This window comes from Oncorhynchus keta, chromosome 25 (assembly GCF_023373465.1).
Source record: "Oncorhynchus keta strain PuntledgeMale-10-30-2019 chromosome 25, Oket_V2, whole genome shotgun sequence".
Classification (NCBI taxonomy): domain Eukaryota; kingdom Metazoa; phylum Chordata; class Actinopteri; order Salmoniformes; family Salmonidae; genus Oncorhynchus; species Oncorhynchus keta.
Genome location: NC_068445.1, coordinates 46,247,221 through 46,256,209, shown reverse-complemented (window position 1 = coordinate 46,256,209; position 8,989 = coordinate 46,247,221). Strand labels below are relative to the sequence as shown.

Sequence of the window (8,989 nt, the reverse complement as noted above, 5' to 3'; positions counted from 1 at the left end):
TGTTGGCCGTGGTTGGGGTAGCCACCTTTATTTAACCAGGTAGGCTAGTTGACAACAACTTCTCATTTGCAACATCGACCTGGCCAAGATAAAGCAAAGCAGTTCGACACATACAACAACACAGAGTTACACATGGAATAAACAAACATACAGTCAATAATACAGTGGAACAAAATACAACAAAAGGTTTTATATACAGTGAGTGCAAATTAGGTAAGTTAAGGAAATAAATAGGCCATGATGGCGAAGTAATTACAATATAGCAATTAAACACCGGAATGGTCAATCGGCAGAAGATGAATGTGCAAGTAGAGATACTGGGTGCAAAGGAGCAAGATAAATAAATAAATACAGTCTGGGGAAGAGGTAGTTGGATGGACTATTTACAGATGGGCTATGTATACTATTTACAGGTGCAGTGATCTGTGAGCTGCTCTGACAGCTGGTGATTAAAGCTAGTGAGGGAGATATGAGTTTCCAGCTTCAGAGATTTGTGCAGTTCGTTCCAGTCATGGGCAGCAGAGAACTGGAAGGAAGAACGACCAGTGAGATATATTTATCAGTGTTGCCTAGTGCAGTGGGCAGCTGGGAGGAGGTACTCTTATTCCCCATGGACTTTACAGTGTTTCCTAGTCTCAGTGCAGTGGGCAGCTGGGAGGAGGTACTCTTATTCCCCATGGACTTTACAGTGTTTCCTAGTCTCAGTGCAGTGGGCAGCTGGGAGGAGGTACTCTTATTCCCCATGGACTTTACAGTGTTTCCTAGTCTCAGTGCAGTGGGCAGCTGGGAGGAGGTACTCTTATTCCCCATGGACTTTACAGTGTTTCCTAGTCTCAGTGCCAGCTGGGAGGAGGTACTCTTATTCCCCATGGACTTTACAGTGTTTCCTAGTCTCAGTGCAGTGGGCAGCTGGGAGGAGGTACTCTTATTCCCCATGGACTTTACAGTGTGTCTCAGTGCAGTGGGCAGCTAGTACTCTTATTCCCCATGGACTTTACAGTGTTTCCTAGTCTCAGTGCAGGCAGCTGGGAGGAGGTACTCTTATTCCCCATGGACTTTACAGTGTTTCCTAGTCTCAGTGCAGTGGGCAGCTGGGAGGAGGTACTCTTATTCCCCATGGACTTTACAGTGTCCCAAAAGTTTTGGGAATTAGTGCTGCAGGATGCAAATTTATACCAGGCGGTGTCAGAGGAAGGCCCCAAAAATTGCCAAGGACTCCAGCCACCCAAGTCATGGACTTTTTTCACTGCTACCACACGGCAAGTGGTACCGGAGCGCCAAATCTAGGTCCAAAAGGCTTCTTAACAGCTTCTACCCCCAAGCCATAAGACTCCTGAACAGCTAATCAAATGGGTATTTGCATTGACCCCCCCCTTTCTACGCTGCTGCTACTCACTGTTTTTTATCTATGCATAGTCACTTTACGCCTACCTACATGTACATATTACCTCAATGTCCCCCGCACATTGACTCTGTACCGGTACCCCCTGTATATAGCCTCCACATTGACTCTGTACCGGAACCCCCTGTATATAGCCTCCACATTGACTCTGTACCGGTACCCCCTGTATATAGCCTCCACATTGACTCGGTACCGGTACCCCCTGTATATAGCCTCCACATTGACTCGGTACCGGTACCCCCTGTATATAGCCTCCACATTGACTCGGTACCGGTACCCCCTGTATATAGCCTCCACATTGACTCGGTACCGGTACCCCCTGTATATAGCCTCCACATTGACTCTGTACCGGTACCCCTGTATATAGCCTCCACATTGACTCTGTACCGGTACCCCCTGTATATAGCCTCCACATTGACTCGGTACCGGTACCCCCTGTATATAGCCTCCACATTGACTCGGTACCGGTACCCCCTGTATATAGCCTCCACATTGACTCGGTACCGGTACCCCTGTATATAGCCTCCACATTGACTCGGTACCGGTACCCCCTGTATATAGCCTCCACATTGACTCGGTACCGGTACCCCCTGTATATAGCCTCCACATTGACTCGGTACCGGTACCCCCTGTATATAGCCTCCACATTGACTCGGTACCGGTACCCCCTGTATATAGCCTCCACATTGACTCGGTACCGGTACCCCCTGTATATAGCCTCCACATTGACTCTGTACCGGTACCCCCTGTATATAGCCTCCACATTGACTCTGTACCGGTACCCCCTGTATATAGCCTCCACATTGACTCGGTACCGGTACCCCCTGTATATAGCCTCCACATTGACTCGGTACCGGTACCCCCTGTATATAGCCTCCACATTGACTCTGTACCGGTACCCCCTGTATATAGCCTCCACATTGACTCTGTACCAGTACCCCCTGTATATAGCCTCCACATTGACTCTGTACCGGTACCCCCTGTATATAGCCTCCACATTGACTCTGTACCGGTACCCCCTGTATATAGCCTCCACATTGACTCTGTACCGGTACCCCCTGTATATAGCCTCCACATTGACTCTGTACCAGTACCCCCTGTATATAGCCTCCACATTGACTCTGTACCGGTACCCCCTGTATATAGCCTCCACATTGACTCTGTACCGGTACCCCCTGTATATAGCCTCCACATTGACTCAGTACCGGTACCCCCTGTATATAGCCTCCACATTGACTCGGTACCGGTACCCCCTGTATATAGCCTCCACATTGACTCTGTACCGGTACCCCCTGTATATAGCCTCCACATTGACTCGGTACCGGTACCCCCTGTATATAGCCTCCACATTGACTCTGTACCGGTACCCCCTGTATATAGCCTCCACATTGACTCTGTACCGGTACCCCCTGTATATAGCCTCCACATTGACTCTGTACCGGTACCCCCTGTATATAGCCTCCACATTGACTCTGTACCGGTACCCCTGTATATAGCCTCCACATTGACTCTGTACCGGTACCCCCTGTATATAGCCTCCACATTGACTCGGTACCGGTATCCCTGTATATAGCCTCCACATTGAACCGGTACCCCTGTATATAGCCTCCACATTGACTCTGACCGGTACCCCCTGTATTAGCCTCCACATTGACTCACGGTACCCCCTGTATATACACATTGACTCACAGGTACCCCCTGTATATAGCCTCCACATTGACTCACACGGTACACAGCAGGCCATCAACCTACTAACACATCTCATCTTGGACTAATTAGCACCTTGCCTCCACAAACACCAGGCTTCAGGTCTGAACATTCACACACACACACACACACACACATTGAAAAACTGCAGAAAAATATGAATTCTATGTGTTCATTAAATAATCATCATTGTAAAAGCAGAATAGCAGGCTTTGTGAATAGGTCTCCTACTGTCCACCCCTGCACCAACCAAACCAATCTAATGAAACAGACAGAGAAAACAGAGAAATCCCCCCCCCCCCCCCCCAAAAATGTGCTACTTCAATTCTCCCAAGAGCTCTGAAGTGGTGTTTTCATCCAATTCTAACCCAAAATAAAGGTGTATTTTTATTTATTTATTATTATGTTACGTGTGGTGATGTTGCTAATGGATTTAGAATAAAAAGGAGATCATTTTGTGCGTGACGTTGTGGCTCCAGCGCCGGGATGCTAGTGGGCACACCTATTACTCCCCCGGCTCATTTAAAAGCCTCGTTGCCTTGTTGTGTGTGCCGTTGGCCCTCCTCCCCCCCTATCATTGGTTGAATGAGTCAAAGATGACGATCAGGGGTTCATGTATTAATGCTTTTTTTGTCTGCTGGTTGCAGGTGATTCCCTGAAGTAAACACAAAAAAAGCCTGGCCGGTTGATAGAGCTGGGTGAAAGGAAGAGTCCTGCCCTACAATCTGCTGTGTGTGTGTGTGTGTGTGTGTGTGTGTGTGTGTGTGTGTGTGTGTGTGTGTGTGTGTGTGTGTGTGTGTGTGTGTGTGTGTGTGTGTGTGTGTGTGTGTGTGTGTGTGTGTCTGTGTGTCTGTGTGTATATGCTTGCATGTCCATTTAAAGAGGTGGGAACAAATTCTTCTCTTCTTCCAGTACAGAAATTAGTCTGTCAAATATTTTATCATTCAGTTGCAAACATGAACATCTTTCACATAATTTATATATATAAAAAATTAAATAAATTTAAATTTAAATACATTTCTGTACTGGAAGAAGAGAAGAATTTGTTATATATATATATATATATATATATATATATATATATATTCCTTCAATCTTATAGCCCAAGTGTGTGTTTTCAATTTGTTTGAACTAGTAATTAGACACCTTATTGATGATCTTATTTAATGCTGTTATGTTATTTTATATTTCTAATAAGACAATGTTAATATTTAAAAAAAAGTCACATCTCATCATGTAAAATAGAAAAACACACATTTAGCTAATAATGACTTTGTAATAATTACAGCGTGGTTGAACCATTTCCTATATATATATATATATATAGGGTAGCCTGGTGTTCAGAGCGTTGGACTAGTAACTGAAAGGTTGCAAAGTTCTAATCCCCGAGCTGACAAGGTACAAATCTGTCGTTCTTCTCCTGAACAGGCAGTTAACCCACTGTTCCTAGGCTGTCATTGAAAATAAGAATTTGTTCTTAACTGACTTGCCTGGTAAAATAAAAAGGTAAAATAAATTTTTTTTAAATACATAAAATGCTTTTCAATATGAATCTCTTTTAATTTATGGTTGATCTTTTTTATTATTATTATTATATATATATATATATTTTTTTTTACAAAACTCTTGAGGTAATTTCTCTCTTGTATGTTTATTTAAAAAAAAAGGGTTTTGTCTTCTACTTTGTGTTTGTTTCCATGAGGAGAAAAGGTAACAGAATGACAACGACGTATTCATTTAAAAAAAAAAAAAACGAGCTGCTCGGACACATCAAAGGAAGCATTTCACCTGGCTGTTGTTACATTACACTTTCAATTAATGGTTAGTAGGAGAGGCCAATATAATGAAGGAGTTGGCAGAGGAAGGGCTTCATTCTCTGGTATTATCAACCGATGTTAGCTGCTCCAATCGGAACGGATAATTCTGTTGTTGTTTATTTTGGTACCTGGATTTGCATGATTATAGATGTATGTTTACACGTTAATAAAGCCTGTATTTGTGAGGTTTGAAGCTGGTATATTGTTTTTGTTTTGTGTTTATTGTGTATTTGTTTTGTAGGCTACATTTTTATATATATATATATATTGTCCTTATGTCCTAAATTGGTCTCAAGGGCAAAATAAAGTTCTTCCAATTTCCCAAAGTAATGTTGGGACAATAAACTGACTGATTCTGAATGTTTCGGAGGCTTTGTGATGATTCCTTTAGTAAGATCTATTTACCGTATGTCACAATACAACCTAATACCATAATAACCCTCCTGTCCTGATGAAGGATGTTTCCTCCACCCAGAGGCCGTATTTATGCCTCTCTATCCCGCTGAAAGGGTGAGAAGGATCAGTCTGTCAGTCTCACTGTAAGGGGAAAGGCAGGTTTAAATCCCCTAATCAATATGTTTGTGACATTTCCCCCGTGCCACGAGAACAACAATAGAGGAAACCATAACAATGTCGCCAGTGTGACGAGGCTGACCTGTACATTTCTCTGACCAGCGACACACACACTGACCGTGAACCAGTGGGGCGGCAGGGTGGCCTAGTGGTTAGAGTATAGAGGCGATAGGGTAGCCTAGTGGTTAGAGTGTAGAGGAGGCAGGTAGCCTAGTGGTTAGAGTGTAGAGGAGGCAGGTAGCCTAGTGGTTAGAGTGTAGAGGCGATAGGGTAGCCTAGTGGTTAGAGTGTAGAGGTGGCAGGGTGGCCTAGTGGTTAGAGTGTAGAGGCGATAGGGTAGCCTAGTGGTTAGAGTGTAGAGGAGGCAGGTAGCCTAGTGGTTAGAGTGTAGAGGCGGTAGGGTAGCCTAGTGGTTAGAGTGTAGAGGCGATAGGGTAGCCAGTGGTTAGAGTGTAGAGGCGGCAGGTAGCCTAGTGGTTAGAGTGTAGAGGCGATAGGGTAGCCTAGTGGTTAGAGTGTAGAGGCGATAGGGTAGCCTAGTGGTTAGAGTGTAGAGGAGGCAGGTAGCCTAGTGGTTAGAGTGTAGAGACGGTAGGGTAGCCTAGTGGTTAGAGTGTAGAGGCGGCAGGTAGCCTAGTGGTTAGAGTGTAGAGGCGATAGGGTAGCCTAGTGGTTAGAGTGTAGAGGCGGTAGGGTAGCCTAGTGGTTAGAGTGTAGAGGCGGTAGGGTAGCCTAGTGGTTAGAGTGTAGAGGAGGCAGGTAGCCTAGTGGTTAGAGTGTAGAGGCGGTAGGGTAGCCTAGTGGTTAGAGTGTAGAGGCGGTAGGGTAGCCTAGTGGTTAGAGTGTAGAGGCGATAGGGTAGCCTAGTGGTTAGAGTGTAGAGGAGGCAGGTAGCCTAGTGGTTAGAGTGTAGAGGCGGTAGGGTAGCCTAGTGGTTAGAGTGTAGAGGCGGTAGGGTAGCCTAGTGGTTAGAGTGTAGAGGCGATAGGGTAGCCTAGTGGTTAGAGTGTAGAGGCGGTAGGGTAGCCTAGTGGTTAGAGTGTAGAGGCGGCAGGGTAGCCTAGTGGTTAGAGTGTAGAGGCGGTAGGGTAGCCTAGTGGTTAGAGTGTAGAGACGATAGGGTAGCCTAGTGGTTAGAGTGTAGAGGCGGTAGGGTAGCCTAGTGGTTGGAGCGTTGGACTAGTAACTGGAAAGTTGCAAGTTCAAATCCCCGAGCTGACAAGGTACAAATCTGTTGTTCTTCCCCTGAACAGGCAGTTAACCCACTTTTCCTAGACCAGTTAACCCACTAGGCCGTCATTGAAAATAAGAATTTTTGCCTGGTTAAATAAAGGTCCAAAAAAACCAAACACACAAGGACATAACAGATGTGGAGGCTTTTACATAAATTATCTGCTCAAAACGCTTTTAGCATTTTCACAACGGCTCCCCTTCCTCTCTTCCCCTTAGAGTTGTACTTTAGTATGTTGCACAAAAAAGATGGTTAGCTGTTTTTTTTTGTGCTTATAGAAACTGAAGTGTACATTTTTGCAATTATTGGATAAATGAAAAGGAATAAACAAAATATAAACACCAAAATGATTTGTAAAAAAAATGTAAACGGACAGATTGGTGCTTCATTTAAAAAAAAAATATATGTATTGTGTATGCTGTGTACTGTGACAGCCAGATCGCTCAAGATTGACTTTGAAATTTGACGTCCGTTCATGTCCTGAGCATGTTGGGAAAAAAATGCCTTTCAACCGTTAGAGTGTTGTGGACGGGAGTGGCAGATGGGAAAATCCAATGATTCCAGATTGGAAGGTCATGTTTTCAATCCCAGTGATATACTTTCTTTTTTTTGTTTTAAGTCTATCCCAAACCTTAACCCTTACCTTAAACATTAAGCTCAATGCCTAAACGTAAACTTTAAACCCTATCCCAAACCTTAAACTTGAATCTTAACCCTTCATTTTGAAATTTGACATTTTGAGACCTCTGAAAAAAAACGGAATAACGCTGAGCAGGAAGAGCAACCCAAGGTGTCAAAAACACAGTGAAAAAACGTCTAATTCTGCAGTGAGACTGTGAGAGCTTGATGCAAAAGCTACCAAATGTCTGTTTGTCTCTATAGACAAATGGATCAATGAAGATGTATCGTATGTTACTGTTTTCTATTTTATGAATACAGAAAAATGACATTGCCGAGAACACGAGCTAGTGTTCCTCCCTGTCCTGCCCTATTCCCTGATTGGGGCGTGTGTGTGTGCGTGTGTGTGCGTGTGTGCATGTGTGTGCGTGCGTGTGTGTGTGAGTGCGTGCGTGCATGTGTGTGTGTTTGTGGGTGGAGAGAATCCACATCAGTCCAGCAATTGACACGCCGGTCATGCCCCAGTTCACAAAGAAGCACAGCTCTAACACAGCTCTAACACATGTAACACAACTGTAACACAGCTCTAACACAGCTGTAACACAGCTGTAACACAACTGTAACACAGCTCTAACACAGCTGTAACACAGCTCTAACACAGCTCTAACACAGCTGTAACACAGCTCTAACACAGCTGTAACACAGCTCTAACACAGCTCTAACACAGCTCTAACACAGCTCTAACACAACTGTAACACAGCTGTAACACAGCTGTAACACAGCTGTAACACAGCTCTAACACAGCTGTAACACAGCTGTAACATAGCTGTAACACAACACAACAATAACACAGCTGTAAAGCTCCAACCTCAAACTGCAATACAGCCCTTTCATCTTCTAGTCTCTGTTTAGTGTGTGTGTGTGTGTGTGTGTGTGTGTGTGTGAGTGTGTCTCCATATCGTGTGTGTTTAAATGTGTACCTCTCTCTCTCTCTCTCTCACTCTCTCTCTCTCTCTCTGTGTGTGTTTTTGTAATGTGGGTGACCCTCAGAGGAAAGCCCAGTCTATCTCATATGATAACAGGAGATGACATGCAGTCTATTCTAATCAGCATTATGTTAGACCAGCCAGAATGCTGCTGAGGCCTGGGCACAAGCCTGACAGCCTGACACTGCATGCCACTCACTATGTGTGTGTTTCTTCCACCAGAGACCCACCGACCACGCAAGTACTGCCGTGCTGCCCCCCATAACACACACTCACTGCCCCCATAACACACACTCACTGCCCCCCATAACACACCCTCACTGCCCCCATAACACACCCTCACTGCCCCCATAACACACCCTCACTGCCCCCCCCACTGCCCCCCATAACACACACTCACTGCCCCCATAACACACACTCACTGCCCCCATAACACACCTCACTGCCCCCATAACACCCTCACTGCCCCCATAACACACACTCACTGCCCCCCCCTGCCCCCATAACACACACTCACTGCCCCCATAACACACCCCTGCCCCCATAACACACACTCACTGCCCCCATAACACACCCTCACTCCTGCCCCCATAACACACTGCCCCCATAACACACACTCACTGCCCCCTAACACCTCACTGCCCCCATAACACAC

At 45.2% G+C, this 8,989-nt stretch overlaps 1 long non-coding RNA gene across 1 annotated transcript; it reads left to right on the top strand.

The window, feature by feature from the left end:
- Window positions 1-594: 594 nt before the first annotated feature.
- Window positions 595-1,139, top strand: LOC127911849 (uncharacterized). The gene is made up of 3 exons (XR_008079630.1): window positions 595-793; window positions 854-919; window positions 1,036-1,139. It is a non-coding gene; the product is annotated as an uncharacterized LOC127911849 (long non-coding RNA).
- The last annotated feature ends 7,850 nt before the right edge of the window (window positions 1,140-8,989 follow it).